Source organism: Cnephaeus nilssonii, assembly GCF_951640355.1.
Source record: "Cnephaeus nilssonii genome assembly, chromosome: 15".
Classification (NCBI taxonomy): Eukaryota; Metazoa; Chordata; class Mammalia; order Chiroptera; family Vespertilionidae; genus Cnephaeus; species Cnephaeus nilssonii.
The window spans coordinates 34,147,355-34,165,410 of record NC_137086.1 but is presented as its reverse complement, the minus strand read 5'-3'; positions in this window follow the sequence as shown (position 1 = coordinate 34,165,410).

Genomic DNA, 18,056 nt, shown 5'->3' with positions numbered 1-18,056 from the left:
TTCTTTTGTAAGGCTAGGACTAATACTTTAGTTCTTTTCCAAGGGGACGATTTCTCCTAAACCTTGTGTAAATTTTTGAGTCTCTCTATACCCGCATAGGTATTTTTGTGGCTAGAAGGAGAGTCCTTCTGGGATGGTATTTTTACCCCCGGGTGGATCTGTGCTGTGAATAACCTGAGCCATTCTGGAACCATCCCCAGACCGGGCAGGTGGCAGCCCCATTTGCTCTTTCCTAAGCGCCAAGGCAGAGAAGCTACTCTGGCTCCTTCTCTCTGGACCGCATGCCTCCGGAACACGAAACTCAGTCACAGACACCATATTTAAATAAAGCAGGGAAAGGATGAAAATAGACAAAAACCTGTCCATGTGGGCCAGGATAGCTGCATTTCCAATATGCTGTTATCAGGACCCTGCTGAGATCCATAGAGCATAGAGAGTTCCATCAGGGCAGAACCTGGAAGGCAAGCAGCACAGCCACCCCTGGGTTCATTCCTGGACATTGGTGTGCCAGGCACATGAAGGGGGGCAAGGTGTGGGGAAGGAGGAGTAAGACAAGGTCCTCTCCTGAGTGTGGGGAAGTGTGACTTAACTAAAAGTATGAGAAACAACACAAGAGTCCATAGGATTAAGCACTGGACTTTATGGGTGTGAGCAGTGGTTTCAAACTTTTTAAGCTTTGGGATTCTTCAGATAAAATTTTGAAAGTTTGCCCAGCTGGTGTTGCTCAGTGGTTCAGCATTGACCTGTGGGCCAGGATGTCATGGTTTGATTCCTGGTCAGGGCACATGCCCCGGTTGTCATGAAGGGCATGCAGGAGCAGCTGATCAATGGTTCTCTCTCATCATTGATATTTCTCTCTCTCTCCCTCTCCCTCTCCCTTCCCTCCGAAATCAATAAAAATGTATTTAAAATTTTTTTGCAAGTTTAGTATGAAAAAAAAAATGTTAAAGAATGAACAATGTGCTTTTTCCTGTGATCCTAGGGTTGTAGCTTGGGCTTAAGGTTGAGGACAAAATGTAACCATGGCAGCCACCTCTCCACAGGGTTTCCAGGGAGATGCTGCTGCTCAGAGCACCAGCCTGACCACTCGACCTCCCCAGTGTTAGAGCAGGGATGTCTGTGGGGAAGGGTCCTGTGCATAAAGTTCCCTCTCACCATCCCTGAGAACTACAGATGGATCATGCCTTTGCCCATGAGTTTCCTGGCTGTCCAGGGATGGTCCATGACAGTGGGAGGTGCTCACTTGCAGACCCTGCGGCATTGGAGGAATGTGGTTGATTTTAGTCAGAAAATATGGGAGCTGCTTGGGGGCCACCTTCTGTCAATGGGGCAGGTTGATGCCCTCATCCAACCTCAGTGAACCCAGAGACGATGAGTTAGAATAACAGTTGTGAACAACATGGAGGTGACTGTCAATTAGTTCTGCCAAACTGGGAGTGGACTTCCCTTTTTCCTCTTCACTTCCCCACACTAGAGGTGGTGGCACCCAGAAGAGGAAGGGCTGGGACGTGTTTCTAAAGGCCAAACCAGACCTCTCTCAGCTCTATACTATTGGAGTTGAGCTTAGTCTAGTCCTCCAGGGAAGGGGAGAAGGAATTTTAAATTAGATGTGAAAATGAAGTTGTAAAATGGACAGATGCAATCCCTGGGAAGGCAGGTGAGGAGGGCAGTATGGAGCCAGATAGAGAAGAGAGCCTTGGGAAGTGGAGGTTCTAGGCCTGGGTAGGAAAGGAAGATGCCAAGAATCACTTTCCCCAAGTTCCCAACTGGGCCTACGGCTGGCACTGCCTTCAAGTGAATCAGCCTCAGTTTGCCCTGATCAAAGTAGATCATGGGGCAGACTAGAGGCCACTGCTTTCATTTCGTGGACCCTCTCATGGACTGGCAGGAAGACCTGGTCCTCTATTTAATTGTGGTCAGGATTTCAGGCTTATTTTTATATTGAGCAGGGATCAATTCCAATTCAATTCAGTTCAATTCCAGTTCCAGGCTCAAGTCACATTTCTTGCATATCTGCTATATATTTGCTCCTGTGCTAGGTTCATTTATCAAGAACGAGGAAAGGAAAAGAGGATAAGATATGCCACATCTACTCTTAGAGTATCTTTGTTGATATTACTATCTTTACTCATTTCCTTCTTGCCCCATCCTATCGAAGACCACATACATATTTTACTCCTCCAAGAAATCCTTCTACCACATTGGCCATGGTTTTCAACCTTTTCCCAGCTCCCCAATGATCTGTATTACTCAATTCATCCCTTTAGTGTGGTATCGTTCATCTCATCTCAACATGCCCTGAGGTCTATGGTCTCAGTCTTCTGGTAAGTTCTGCTTTTAGTGCATCCTAGAGAGTTTCTGATACCAGAGATCCCTTTTATCATAGCTGTGACTTTGAGAAAGAAGCTTGGGAGGTGTTGTTGCCTATATGGGGTCAGCCACAACAGGGGTGGTGGCAAGGACCTAGTCAAAACCTCACTCAAAACTCCAGGAGCAAGTGTTCAATGAGAGAGGAAATGGAAGTTTCCAGTTTTTGAAGGCCTGGGCCTGGAAAACTGGCTCAGTGTCACCGCTGCCGAATTTTGTTGGTCATCTTGGGCCTCCGAGTGGATGGGATTTGATTTTATCTCTCAATGGAAAGAGTAGCAAAGACTTGTGTCCATCTTTAATCTACCACTCCTTGATGAAAAGTAAATTATGTTCAGAAGCTCATTTTTGTGAAAAAGAGAACTCGGGGACTTAAGACTCCTTTTGATCTCTTAATCTGCACTCTCTTCTAAGGCGTTTGGAGTTATAACCTGAGTTTGAAAGGTATCATAATAGCTGTTTGGTATGTGAGAATAACAGAGAAAAGACAGTACTATATTTTTAATGGCATTTTCCTTCAGATATTATCTCAGCTAGGGAGTTATTCTATCCAGTTGAGACAACCTACCCATGACTCGGTGCTCTGGACATTCTGAATGCTTATCTTAGTTCAGGCTGTGGGGACACCTAAAGCTGCCCTGACTGCTTGTCAACCAATCCCCATGTTTGAGAAAGTGATCTTTGGGGACACTCTGGGAGTTTTCCCATCCTTCCTCCCCATTTAACCATACCAGGAGGGTTGTGCCTCACTCTGCAGCCTAGAGCAGAGGATTTTTATCACTAGAATCCTGCCCTGTTTTGTTTGAGATTCTGAGCAGGTCTTATCTGAGAACAAGCAGGTGTTTGTAGGAATGTGTCTTTGAGCCCTGGATGCTGACCTGCTCTTTTGTTCTGGTGACTCATTTTTCCATGAATGGGATTGGCCTCTATTTATGATGTGGCTGCAAGGCCACAGTGACCAGTCTAGATGCCATCACTGTAGATGTAGGCAGTCTCCTCGCCACTGCAGAGGAATGACTGTGGACATTGGATGTATTCCTACCAGAGGTTGAGCCATCCCTTGTCACCCACAAGTTTGTCTTAAAAAAGGGCAAACCAATACAGTGTGCTCCTGTCACACACCCTCCTTAAAGACGGTTACATCTATAGAAAGATAGAAGGTGCCTTGTTTCAATTAACCTATTTTTCTCAGGCTGGAAAATAGTTTAATTTATCCTGGGAAGATATTAGGTATATCTAAAAATCTTTGGATAATAAAAAATAATTTGGAACAGAGAACCTTGGAATTTAAGCCTGAATTCTGCACTTTATCCTATATCCATTTTCCTAGTCACTGCAAAGGAGTGTGTGTATGTAAGTGAATGGACACTTCTGCACCTCTATGCAGAGTTAATGGTTCACTCTCTAGGAACCCCAAGTCCTGAAAAGTGTGAATTCAAGTTAAACCCAGAAATAGGAAGTATTTATATCTATAAACCAAGTTTAACATAGGCATTGAAGTACACGTGTCTACATAAACCAACTGACAAAATTATATTTTGGAGTAATTTTCTTAAAATGTCCTACTGATGGTAGTGCTATCATAAAATTATAAACTTCAGCATCAATCTGGTCCTCAGGCTGTCTGCAACCACTAGAAATAGGGTCAGTAACTCAGAAGCCACTGCAATTGCAGGGAGAAGATCATGTCCAATCAGATGCCAACTTTATTCCAAAATTTAACACAGGGCTGAATTTACTCAGGCCACATGATTCTACCTTATTCAGAGTGTCAAGATCCATGGAGGAATTTTCCAACTTGATTACACCCGTGATGGTGGGGAAAAAAATGGAGATACTCAAGGGTCAGACGGCAATGAATTTATGGGGGCAGTTCCATGAGCACATTACATGGTTTGGATATTTCTACTGAAGTCTCGTTCTTCTTATAGAATCCTCAAAAGCACAAAGATGGGTGCCACTTGTATTTAGATCAGTGGCAATATAAAGTATTTTAAAGGATTTCTTCATAATCATATAAGATGTGGCATAGTTTATTGGCATGCTTTCTTTGGGGCTCTTTTTAGTTCCTTTTGTATCTAGTTTTGATGGAAAGATGATATTCCCTTTAGTAATCCTCTTAGCATCTTCCCCAGTGTTTTGCCAGCCTAAAAAGATAAAAAAACCACTTCCTAAATTCTATTCCCCAAAGGCCACGTGTACAGCATGCTCCCCATTGCAGGGCAGCAGTGCGGGGGGCAGGGAAGCCACATTCATGAGGAAGCACTGGGGTTTTCAATAGAGCACAGTGTTGCACAGAGAGCAGCCCCCACCCCCTTAGCAATCACGTGAAGCAGGATGAGCTTCTTTGAAATATAAGTGGCTCTGTAAAAATACAAGCAGATTCTACAGTATCTATTTAGGGCATCCGGGAATGCCACATAATAGGAACTTGAGCACACCTGATGGTAACCATATGGCATGTTCTGATGACTGACAATGGGTAGAGGCTGCAGTAATTAATGAAAATGAGATGCTATTTGTGGCCCCCACAATGAGAAGATGGCTAGGAAGCCAGTCTATTCGCAAGGGCTGGGATGTGCCCAGTGTGTGTGTCTAGACTAGGACTGTCTGGACTCATGTCCCTGAGTGTGCACAGGTGTGAGAGGTGACGTGGTTGGATCTGGCCAGAGCACTACCATCCTTCCTGGGGCTGCAGTGGGAAGGAGAGTGTACCGATCACCCTGGCTGATCGTGCGTTAGCACCCCCTGTACCTTGCTGGCACTTCAGTTAGTTGGCCTGGTGGGAGTGCAAGACCTCATTGTTTGAGGATGAGGGTTTGCTGGGCACGAGTTTGCCATTTCTGGATTTCAGTGCTCAGTGGCTCTGTTGAGTCTCTTGGGGGTGACTGTGCTCCCTGTCTTGAGCTGTGCTGTGGGTCAGGGTATAACAAGGTTTGGATAGCCCCTGGCAAAGGCAAAGGAGGGAGGCAATGCTTCATTGTTTACTCTTTCTTGTATGTGGACTGGAGGGGAGGATGGGAGTGGGCCGGGCAAGTGGGCCATGGAGAGATTCCAGAGAGACTGATTGATCTTGTCAAAAAGAATAAAGGTATCCAGTCCCCGGCACCCCCCTTCAGCACATGGGCATGTGGGATTGAGGCGGTCACTGTGAAGTCTTGCGGTTAGGCGCTCCAAAAAGAAGTTTCTCCATGATTCCTGATTGCTTAGGACAGATATAAGCAATACCAGCTGGGGCCCAGCAAGCCTGTCTCCAGCTTTATTGTTTCTGATTTATCGGTGGTGTGGTCGCCTAAAAGAACTGATCTATTTGCCCTTTATTGCTAGCCTGTTCCATAGCCAGATAGGAAAGTTGAACATTAACAAGTGGATTTGCTTTCAGTAGCTCTGTGTGTGTGAGAGAGAGAGTGTGTGTGTGTGCGTGTGTGCGTGTGCGTGTGTGTGTGTGTGTGTGTGTGTGTGTGTGTGTGTGTAGCAAGATAATAATATCTTGCTCTAGGGCAAGTGACTCAAATTTCTGTAAGATTCCCATTCTTTCGTCTCCCATCGTGAATTTTCCCTAGTTTAGTTGAAGCTGCCTCTTTTACTAGAACCAGAGAGGATCCATTAGGCCTTTTTGGAAGCGTCCTCGGTAAGTGGTGGACAGGCAGTGGGGGCCAGGCTGGGGGCACCAGGCGCTGTGCCTTGCAGAGACATTTGGAGTCACCTCTGGTGGACAGCTTACACAGTTTGATGTTAAAAGGCTCAGTGGCAGTGGTTTGAGGAGGCCGCCCACTCCTCCCGCCTTGGCAAATGAAGTTTACAAACGATGTATTCTCCTCACCCTGCCCGAAGTTACTGGCTTAGAAGTGAGTAGTCAGAACTCTCAAATGTGTAAAGAAAAAAGGTTTATTATCTGGTGGAAAAGGATCACCCAGGTTAGCTGTTCCTGGATTAACAAAGTAGACGTACAGACTGCTCTGACTCAAGGGCCAAGTGAGAAGCTTCTGGAACTCTTCCCCGTGGGAAAGGGGCAGGTGGAAGCAGGAGGTGCGTGACTCACGACTCACCAATCCAGAGTTTGGCCCATCATCCTTTTCTTGGAAGAAATAATGCACTGATGTTTGTATTCCGTGGTTTCTGAGTATTTTTTCCTTGGCGTAGCTATTTCCTTCTGCACTTCCTTGGTTACAGGTTACAGTGAGTTGGGGAACGGAAGAATGAAAGGTGGGTGCCCAAGTGAACAGAAACCAGCTTCTGTCAAAAATGTGAGTCCCAGGAGATCCTCAGATGATGGCCCAGCCTCCTTAGTTGGAGGCGAGGAACCAGAGTCTGATTTCACTCAGGACTCAGGTGTGTGCAAGGGCAGTGCAGGACCTCCGCTGACAGACTCCCCTCTGCACGTAAAGTGAACACTACTACCCTGTGTATGAAAAATTCAAGGGCATTTTAATAGTTGTACACAGTCCCTGAAGCCTGGTCCACCACCAAGACACATTGGCTTTCTAAATCCTTAAGCATATTTTCCCTACGAGAATTAGGGAACATTTTTTATAGCATTCTCAAGTGCATGTGGTCTTTTTTTTGTTTGTTTTTAATAAAACCAAATATAAAAGAGGCCAAGACTAGTGCTATTTTATTATCACCTTAGAGTCTTTCAAAATTGTACTGAAGAAAATGTGTATCCCAATTTGGATCCATCAGAAATGGGTATATATGAATGAGGAGGCCTTTAAAAATATTTAAAGTATGGATTCTTTCCTCCCCAAAGATATAAGGATGCTGCCTTCAGCAGAGAGAGAGGGGGGCAGGGGGAGAGGGAGAGAGGAGGAGAGGGGGAGAGGGAGAGAGGGGGAGAGGGGGAGAGGGGGAGGGGGGGAGAAGGGGAGAGGGGGAGAGAGGGAGAGGGGGAGGGAGAGAGAGAGAGATGAGCATGTGGCTTTTTCAGACACTGGCATGGTAATGAAGCTATTTTGATAGAAATAGCCTCATTGCAATTCATTTTTTGCTGGCTGGCAACTAATATTTGAACCAAATTTCTATTCCACCCCTGCCCCCCACCAGAGGAAAACAGGCACAGTGAGCATAAGAAGAAGATGTCTTTAGCGTCTGAAGCTAATGACAGTGCAGACTGGTTCGGCCCCAGCAGCCCTGTGGAGGTCCGGCCTCTGCCTGCAGGGATTCCCCCCCCACCCCCCCAGGCAGTGTGGGGGATTGACCCTGCCTCCTTCACTCCTCCCTTAAGAGACACACTGTTCGATTCAAAGGGGAGCCTCGCCTTCCCGAGTTAACATTCATCTCCTGATTGGAGGGTTCTCCCTTACCCTTTCTGAGCGTGGTGTAGTGGGAGCATCTTGCACTGAGATTGCAGAGGCCCTGGCTTCGGTTCTGGTTCTTCTAGCTCTGTAACCTCGAACTATTCTGGGCTTCAGGATCTGCATGCAACAATGTATTCGGGCTAGGTGGCCTCTAAGATTCCTTTTAGAACATTCTATATCAATTCTCTCACCATGCTGTCCATTTTAAAATAAACTTTTTCATTTTAGAATAGTTTTAGATTTACTAAAAAGTTACAAAGACGGTATGGAATGACCATGTGTGTCCTTCTTCCCTTTTCACCTATGAATAACATTTACATAACTATGGTACATTTGTCATCGCTAAGGAACCAGTGTTGCTACATTACTGTTAACTAAAGTCTATAGTTTATTTAGATTTAACTCGTTTTATAAAGTTCTTTTTCTGTTCCAGTCTCTCATCCAGGATGCTGGTCAGTTGTCATAGCTCCTTAGTCTTCTCTGGTCTGTGACAGTTTCTCAGATTTTTCTGGTTTCTGATGACCTTGACAGTTTTGAGGAGCACTTATGAGTTTTTTTGTAAAATGTCTCTATTTTGGTTTGACTGATATTTTACTCATGGTTAGACTAGGTTTATGAGTGGGGGGCAGGAAGGACACAGAAAAGTGACATTCTCATCCTATCGTATCAATGGCATGGTACTTGCTATCAACTAATAGTGTTAACCTTGATCACCTGGCCAAGGTAGTGTTTGCCAGATTTCTCCACTGCAGTCTCCCCACTCTTCCTTTCTGTACTCTTTGGAATAAAGTTCCTAAGTGCAGCCTAACTCAGGCGGGGACTTGGGAGGGGGATTAAGCTCCACCTCCCCGTGGGGACATATCTACATAAATTACTTAGAATACTTCTGTAAGAGAGATTTATCTTTTCTCCCTATGTATTTACTCAATCATTTACTTATTTTGGTTTGGACTGGTAGATATATGTTTTATTTTCCCAGTCTTTTTGAGATACAATTGACATATAATGTGCATATATATTTTAAATTTTGAATTATAATCCACACTATGTTACTTAGTTTGTTTCTCACATTGTTCCAGTTTTGACCATTAGGAGCTCTTTCAAATGGGTTTCTAGGTCACATTGGCATGTCCCCATCAGTTCATTCTGAGGGCACTTGCTTACTTTCTCACTGCATAATGCGTTAGGCTCAGATGTGTATTTCCTGCCCTAGCCCTACAATCGACCCTTTCTCCAAGGAGCCCTGGTTCCATTTTTTTTTTTTTTTGAGAATGGTATTATAAACCTTTTTTTTAGAATCTAGGCACTGGGTGTGACTTTCTCCTTTATAAAATATACCTTTTATGTACATAACTTTGTCCTGTTGGACACAAAAGAAGTATAGGATGTCTTTTCCTCAAGGTTAATGTAGGTCAACATCATGAAAATAGTACATAATCAAGTGTTAGAGCGAGGACTATTTTGGTTAAAATCCAAATGGAGCATACATTCTCATAACTCACACAATTATAAAACACTTTCATTATTTTCTTTTTCCATTCTTTTTATTTGTTAGTCACACCCAGTTAGTCTATGCTGGAATTGGGAAATGTTAACTTATTTACATGGATATGTTAACAGTTTGAGTAAATGTTGCTCACTTCAGACATGGGTCCCTAAGCCATGCAAACTTTCCTTTCCTTCAGAAAGGAGGAGTGTTGAGGACTAGAATGCTGGGAAGGCTTCCTGGTGGAGATGGTGCCTGACTTAGTACTTGAAGGACAGGAGTAGTTTGTTTGGGGCAAATGAAAGATTATTGTTTGTCTTTTTGAGAGAGACAGTAGAAAGAAACTAGCTCAAAGATGGGGTTCTAAAGGACTTATTAAATGTCATTGCTTGTAGAAGTCTATCATCCTTCTTAAGCTTGTGATGGATTTCCCCAATATTACAAAGATACGCTCCCTTAATCTAGGCCCTCCAAAATGTTGACATTTAGTTGAAACATTCTTAATGTTTTCTACAAGAAGGGAGAGGAGCCAGTTGAGCTCATTCCAGTAAAGTCATGATTATTAAAAGAATGCTGGATACTTCATATAGTACAGGTTGGGACAAAATATAATCTTTATGCCCATAGTTGCAGTTGCATGTGTGGGTTATCCAATGTTATTTGGTGGTTTTTTAAAACTCTTGGGTTTTTTTTTTATATAAAGAGACTTGGGAAGTCTCTATAAATAGATTTGGAGATGTTCTTAAATTTTCCCCTGGAACAGAGTTGCCAAAATGAATAGAACCAGCAATGGCACCGACTTTTTAATGGATGAAGTCCTATAAAAGTGTTCATTGGCTTTTAGGTCTTTAAATAATGGACTGTGTTTTTGTTCCAATAAAAATGGGGGAGGGATGGAACATCTGTAATAGAGTCAACAATAAAAAAAAGAAACTAAAAAAAATAGCTAGAACTCACCTATTATCTTTTTAAAGATAAGTCCTATTAGATCAGATGGTTTCTTTATCCATTAAGTAGTTCAATGTGAATTGATGGGAAATAGGGCTCAGGACAGAAATAAAAACCCACCCATGTCTTCAACCCTGGCCAGTGTTGTTCAGTTGGTTGGACATCGTCCCATGCACCAAAAGGTTGCTGGTTCAATCCCAGTCAGGGCACATGTCTGGGTTGCAGGCTGGATCTCCATTGGTGGGCGTGCAAAAGGCAGCAGGAGGCAGATGATAGATGTTCTGCTCGCACATTGATGGTTCTCTTTCTCCTTCTCTCTCTCAAAATCAACAAAATATTTAAACCTTTTCATATACTAGAACAGGAAATATAAGAAATGGTAATCTTCCTCTTCTACATATAAGCTTTATTGCAGAATCAAAAGAAAGTTTTTATCTGTGGAAGATAGAAGAAGCTTTGTTCTTGATGATATTACAATAGTATTTAATTATACTGATCTTACTGCAAGGATTAATGTAAACTTTGAGTCATACATCACCCCGAGATATATAATGATGTATAGTAAAAGCTTACTATGGGGAGTTGCTCTAGCAAGCCACAAACTAATCTGAGAGCAGAAGTCTACTGTACTTTATGCAATAAAACTACTTTGATTTGGGTAACAAAAACAGATGGGTGGATGTGAAGAATTGTCTTTATCCCCTTTGGTTATGTTAAAACCATCTTTGGACAGTAGAGTGATTTTTTTCCCCCTCCAACTATTGTAAGCCACATTCTCATGGAGGATGCTGTCCACTGCTTCAGCCTCACAGGTCCTGACACCTCTTTCTCCAACAACCTCCACCTCCACTTCACTTTAGCAGCTGCTCCCATAGCAACTACTAGACCTTGTCATCTACTGGAGTTGCTCCATTTTTGAAATCCTGAACTCTGAAATTCTCCTTTCTGACCACAACCTCTGATCCTTCTATCAGTCCCCAGTCTTTCATGCCCTTGAAATATGTTCTTTGGTCTCATTGGGACTCTTGGTCTTTTGACCTTTCCTTATGTTAGCAGTATATCACTCCCTCCTAACTCCATTCCTATTCCTACCTTGTTTGTACAACCATTTCAACTATACTCTCACAATTATGTTCAGTTATCTCATTCCTTTGACTTCTTATTATATCTATCTTTCTAATCTCTGGGTAATAATTTCTCCTTCTCCCTCTCCCTGCCCTTTCCACTCCCTGCCCCCTCTTTCTATCTTCCTCACCTCATCTCCCCCTCCCCTTCTCTCTTCTCCCTCCCTCTCTTCCTTGTTTCTTCTCTCCCTCTCAATTTCTTATTATTTTGTTGTTGTTGTTGTTGTTGCTCTGGGCTTCATGGAAAAAGAGTTTCCTAATCCAGATGATCTACCTCATTAGAAATTCATGATTTCCAACCTCATCTAGATGATGAAGCTATTTATAATCCCAGGGCCAGGACTAGAGTGGGGCAAGTGAGGTGCCTAGAATGCAAAAATTTGAGGAGACACTCACTCTTGAGGCTGACCCTGCATTTTACTGACCCTGGGAATGAGTGCCTCCTTAAATATTGTGCCCCAGGTGCCTCACTGGCCTCACCCTAGTCCCAACCCTGACATTAACTCATCTCTAGTTACCTTGTTCATGTGCCAATAGGTGTAGCCATTCTAGCCTTTATCACTGTCCTCGATCTTCCTGTTCACCCACATATAGAGGATGATTTTTCCTATTTCAGTGAAAATATACTGGTCACCAGATTTGAATTTCCTTAAGTTCCATCCTCCCACCGAACACCCCTAATTATTCAGCTACCTTTTTTCACCCCTTTTGCCTTGGAGATGTTCCATAGTCTTCACCTTTGCCCTTGGTCACATTGCTTCATAAACCCTCTAGAATCCTCACCCATTAATTGTCCTCTTCCTCTCTTGCATTGACTTCTTGTAAATATTACTGAGTCTCTCCTTTATTAAAAATAGAGTCTTTTCCCAATGTTACCTTTCTTTGGAGCTAGTCCTAATATCCAATGTCTGTAAAGAATGGTCTATACTCTTCCTCATCTTCAATTTGCTACCTAAGCAGTGCAATCTATTTTTTTTTTATAAAATCTGACTTCTGCTCCCATCACTATAATATGTTCTCTGTTAGAGTTCCTGATTATCTCCCAATGGCCACATTCATTGGTTTTTCTAAGTATTCATCTTATTCAACTTCTCTGTAGCATTGTTACTTTGACCCTGCTCTCCCTGGTGCCTAAGGCATTCCATTCTGGTTCCCCACTCATCTCTTTGTTGTCTCTTCCTCAATCCCCTTTACTGGCATCTCTCATTTGTCTGATCTTCACTTGCAGCTGGTTCTCAAGTTTTATACTGGGTTTTCTTTTTATCTTATATCAAATCCTTTCCCTGAGTGTCTACCTGAGTTGTATTATGTCAGCTACCACCTATACATTTCGTGATGAAGCCCATTCATTATTTCTAGCTGAGACTTCCCCATTAAACTCCTGATCCAGTTCTTTAAGTTCACTATTTCCAAAACAAAACTATTTTTTCCAAAAAGAAAACCTGTTTTCTTTTGTATATTCTCTTCTCCATTAAGGCATAGCTAAGCAAGTTAGAAATCTCAACATCATTTTTTAATTTTTCTTTTTAATTCTCTTCATATCCAATCATTTGAATGTCATCAAAATGTTTCTTCAAATCGACCTCTTTCTACCTACTGTTGATATCTTAGTTTAATCCCTTGTTATTGCTTGACTGAACAAATTCAGTTAACCCTAATTGTTCACTTGGCCTTGCCTGTAGTCTCTTACCTTTATATATTTCTAAAATACCAGGTTTGGTATTGTCATTTCCCTGATCAAAGATTTTGGTGACTCCCTATTGACCACATGAAACCCAGATCCAAATTCCTTAGTGTGGTATTCAACCTCTTTCACAATCCACCTCTCCAGGCTCCTTTCTTGCCTCCTCCCTTTTATCCATATGTTCTCTGGGACTTCAGCCACACTGCTTACTAGCTGCTTTCTGAACTTGTTTTCATGCCCTAACCTCCTCTTTCTAGTCAGCTATTTATCCTTCAAGACCTGGCTCAGATGTCACATCTCTCAAGAAGCCTTCTTTCTTTCCCCTACCTTATGAGGACTTCACCCAGTCTTCTATTAAAGCATATACTTATTGTGTTGGAGATAGTGGTACATATCTCAGTTTATTCTACCAGGCTACGAGCTTCTTGATTTTAGGAATCAAGCCTTAGTCATGTTAGTAACCCTTGTATCTAATGTGGAACTTTATATATGGTAGGTATTCAAACATGTTTCTGGAAAAAAGAATTCTTCCTATTCTGAAGCTAACATAATACGTGACTTTAGGCAGTTGCTTCTCTTGCTTGGCCTTAGATTTCTCTTCTAGAAAAGAAAGGAATTAGACTTAAGGGTCTCAAAATTAACTAATTTCTGTGATTCTGAGCTGAAGTCTGTTGGATTTTGGAGCTTCCTGGGAGGCCAGGAGGGGACATATAGATGAAACATATCAGAAGTCTGTTGAAGCACTGCAGAGAAGCAACTTGTGGGGAAAGCAAGGATGAGGTAAGACATGTAAAAGGGAAGATAAAATGAGAAAAGCATTAATGAAGAAAGAATAAGATAGGAAACATGTTCCTACTGAATCTCATGCCTCCAGAATCTTGCAATTGATTATTAAGCATTTCTGGTGTATCTGCTATGTGAAGGCCATAATCCAGCTTGTTATGGGGAACCACAGTACAAGTTTAAGACATGACACTGCCTCAATGAGTTTGCACTCAAGTTCATGAGACCTGTAGATATATGTTTATGATTACATCGGTGCTGGAATGAGTGTTTGATGTTCTCTAAGATGAGAAAAAGCAAAGTTTGGGGGGGATTGATGGATAACCTCTTGACCAGAGCATAGCACATGCAGTTCTTTTGTATGAACTGAAAAATGATGGCCCTTCTTCTGGTTTTGATGGCCCACTCTCCACTGGCCAGGCCTGTTCAGGGCAAATCCTCACAATTCTGTGTGGAGATGCTGCTCCTTAGTTTCCTTTCCCAGCCAGGGTGTCAGAGAGGACATAATGTGGGCCGTTGGCACCATAATGCCCATACACTCCGTGAGGATCATTGGTAAGGGGGCCGGCTACCACAATACTGACTCAATTATTTGGGGCTGGCCAGGCAAGTGCAAGAGTCACTGGGAGCTTGGATCAGTTTCTCTTGACCTTTCCTACCCTCCTGCCTAAAACTTACATTGTAGGACTTGTTGATTCCAGACCTGCATTCTTATTCCAAAGGGAATGATGATAGTAATGGGACCCTCTCTCCACTATCTCTCCCTCTAGTACCAGCTCTGCCTGGCTGGCCTCAGCCTGTCTGGGACTTAACTGCTGCTGCAGTGGTAGTGGGGTGTGCCCCCGAAAGTCCCACAGGCTGGGCCGTGCCTTTCGTTATGCTGGACACCCTGGCAGGCCTGGGGCTGGCCAAGGGAAGGGCCACTAAGTGGTCAGTCATAGGAGGGGACTCAGTGCTCAGTGTCCTGCTGTCTGCTGTGGGTCTAGCAGGTAGGAAAAAGCTTGTGAGTGACATGAGGGACTCAATGACCTTCCTGGGCTGTCAGGCCTCTCTTCCTTCCTCCTCTTTTGCTCATTTCTCTCTTTCCTCTGGATTCCATTCCCTGGTGGGCCGGCTGGGAATCAGTGGAGGACAAAAGTAATTGAAGTGCTTAAGAGGAATTGTTTGGGGGAGGAGGAGGCAGGGTCAAAAGGAGAACAATTAAGAAGCGATGTGATACAACTGTGCGGAGAAGAATTTAGTATGAATATAATGATCAATTTCCTAATAATTAGGCCTCTTAGACAGCAGAATAGTTCCCCAAGAGACAATGGTGGGAACCCCATTGCTTGGTCATTTCTAATTAGACTGGAGAAGCACTCACAGAAAATGCTGCAAAGAAAATCCTCCTTGCTGGGGGATGGGCACATGACCCAGTGGGGCCTCCACTATCTCTCATTTCTGTGATTCATTGATGAGCACATAATTCACCGATTAGTTAGGCAGCCAAACTTTAAGGGGTTTATTGGTTTCTCACCTCACCTCTGGCCCTTTTAAATTGACCAGATCTATTATCTTCAAAGGGAAAATTCAGGGCAGACAGTGACCTAGGCCAGGGCAGATGCTGCCTCATTTCTACCAAATACGTTTAAACAGAAAACCCAGCCCCATTCTTCATCTGCTGTGCAGTGAGTGTGGACAGTTTGAGGTTTTACTCAGTGATGTCCCCTCTTCTTATGGGCCTGCTGGGGCCAACCAGCATCCATTTGGTGCTCGAGTGCCTTACCAAGAGCCAACGCCATGAGCTGGTTTAAGTGCTCTGGCTTTGAGGCCAGCCTGCCCAGAGGTGGTCCTGGCTTGGCTTTTTGATATGTGACCTTGGGCCAGTTATTAAGCTCTTCAGGCCTATTTCCTCACCCGTAATACGTTACACCTGAAAATAGTTACCTCGTTTGATTATTGTGAGGCTTAAACAAGTTAATACTGGGAAACAGGACTGTGCTTGTCAGGTTCTTTGGACCAGTGCTATCTTGGTGGTTGGTGGCTGTTATTATTATTGAACTAGAATCACTGTTGAGGACTATGTCCTCTTTAGAGCTCCTGACTTTGTTAGCGCTCTGTTTACCTTAGGCTGATACGAGTGGATTGACTGTTCCTCAGGTGTCATCGTGCTTTTGAACATTTGCCTCAGCAATGAGTCTCTACTGGATGCAAGTGGAGAGACAGCCCCTGCCCTCAAAGGGTGCATGATCTTATGTGTGTGTGTGTGTGTGTGTGTGTGTGTGTGTGTGTGTGTGTGTGTGTGCTGGGGGGGAGAGGGGTTTGAAGAGAGCAAGAGCACAGATAACTTTCCTGAAGAGTGGGAGTGCCCAAGAGATGCTCTCCTATGGGAATACCAAGTGATCTCCTCTGATAGGGGCGCAGCCAGTGGTCCCAGGAGAAAGCATCCCGCAGGAGGTTGCCAGGGAGCAGGCCTTGAGGATTGGCAGACATGGATCTAAGCACTTGGCTGAAGCCTGCGGTTCACAGAGGAGAGGTCAGACGGACCCACGTGATGGTGTTGCTGTGGCCTCAGATGCCAGACTGGGAACTTCTGTTGGTGGAGAATGGGGATCAGGGGAAGATTTCTGGGCGAGGGAGAACCAGGAACAGAGTTGTGCTTTCCGAAATCCATCAGCAGGGGCATGGAGAAGGCAGAGTCTGGGGATGGTGAAGTCAGGCCGGAGGCCCAGTGCCCTCCATAGCCACTTTTGTGTCCAATCCTGGGCACCCTCTTTGGGAAGGAAGGAAGGAAGGAAGGAAGGAAGGAAGGAAGGGAGGGAGGGAGGGAGGGAGGGAGGGAGGGAACATTTATGGGACACCTATTATGACCCCCTATACCTTGAACTCTTTTCTGATGTCAAAGCCTATGTTTCCATGCTCCATGATGGTCCCTCATTAGGTGGCTCTGTGTCAGGAGCAAATGCCCCGCCAGTTTAGGGAAGGTGGTTCCAACTTAAAGCTGCCCCGCTTCTCTCCCCTGACCTGTGCACTGTGATTCTAATCGGGGTAGTAGAATATGTTACTGAAGGATGATGGGAATTAGGTTAAATCTCATCCCAGGTGTGATCCCAGGCAGTACTCGTCTCAGGGCATGGTCACCTTCACGATGACCTTCCGTCTCCCTCCACTTCGAGTGCCTGCTTCCTTCATTAGTTTTCCTCTCAGTGGTCTACAGTGGTGTGTGCGGGACTCCTGAACTACCACCTGCTGAATTCCAGCACTGCCTCTCCAGAGAAACCCGCGCCTTGAACTTGCAGCCTACAGATTGCTGCAGGGAGCCCTGCGAGGCCTCTCTCTACTCCCTGGCTCTGGGATGTGTCTATCTGATGTAAGGGGCCCAGCTCTAAAATGTCCTCAACTAGCCATGTGCCATCACCACCCTCAGGGACACCCAGGAGGAATTCAGAACGCCTCTGATTGGAAGAGAAGCCAAGAGGCTGTTTGTTCCCAGTGTGACATGTGCTTTCTAAAACTACTTTTCAATTCTAAGATTTTCACTGGGATGTTTTTCCCCCTTTACCTGAGATAGACATGCTCCTGGATATTCCCTCTACCAAGCATCCTGGAATCCCACCTCTTTCCCATGCTTGTCTTCCTGAACATGGGTATTTGGGGGAAGATTCCCACCCTGCCCTCAATATCTTTGATAAGGTTTTGGTCATTCTCTTTTGCTGTAGAGTTTGTTTTTTTTATTGGGGGGCGTGAGGCTGAACAGGAGGCCCACTTGGAATGGAATGGAAGGTTCTGGTGCTAATTGAGGCCATGCGTTTTGTACTTGGGTGCCGGCTGGTGAGGCAGATTTAGAGGACTATCGGAAATCTTAGATTAAATACCATTAAAGCCAACTTCTTATACCCCTGCTGTTCAGCGTGCACAGGGGGAGAACGGAGATCGGATGTTCCGGATTCCTGTTTGGGAAAACCATATGGAAAAATCACACAGCGGTAAGTCTATAATCAGGGCTTCCAGCATGTGGCCCTCGGGGTGCCATCAGTGTTTGTTACTGCTCCCCCTCCAGAGGGACAGAGGATTGGGTCTCTGATAAGGAAACTGAGCCCAGGGAAGGAGGTTGTTTCCACAGGGCGCCCTCAAAGCACGGTTCTCAAAATGCCCTTTCTGTAGTTACTGAAGTGATTCTCAAAGTGTTTTCATGCCCTGATCCTTATAACAATCCTACAGGAGGCAGGTGGACAGTCTTGTGCGTTCTTTTCCAGAAGAGGAGGCGGTGGCTCCATAGAGAGGGGCTTGGTGACTTGACCAGCATGACCAGGGCTCGGAGGTGCGGTTTGTGTATTACACAGAGGCTCCAGGCCAACAGGCGAGGAGGGCCCGGAATCCAGCCTGTG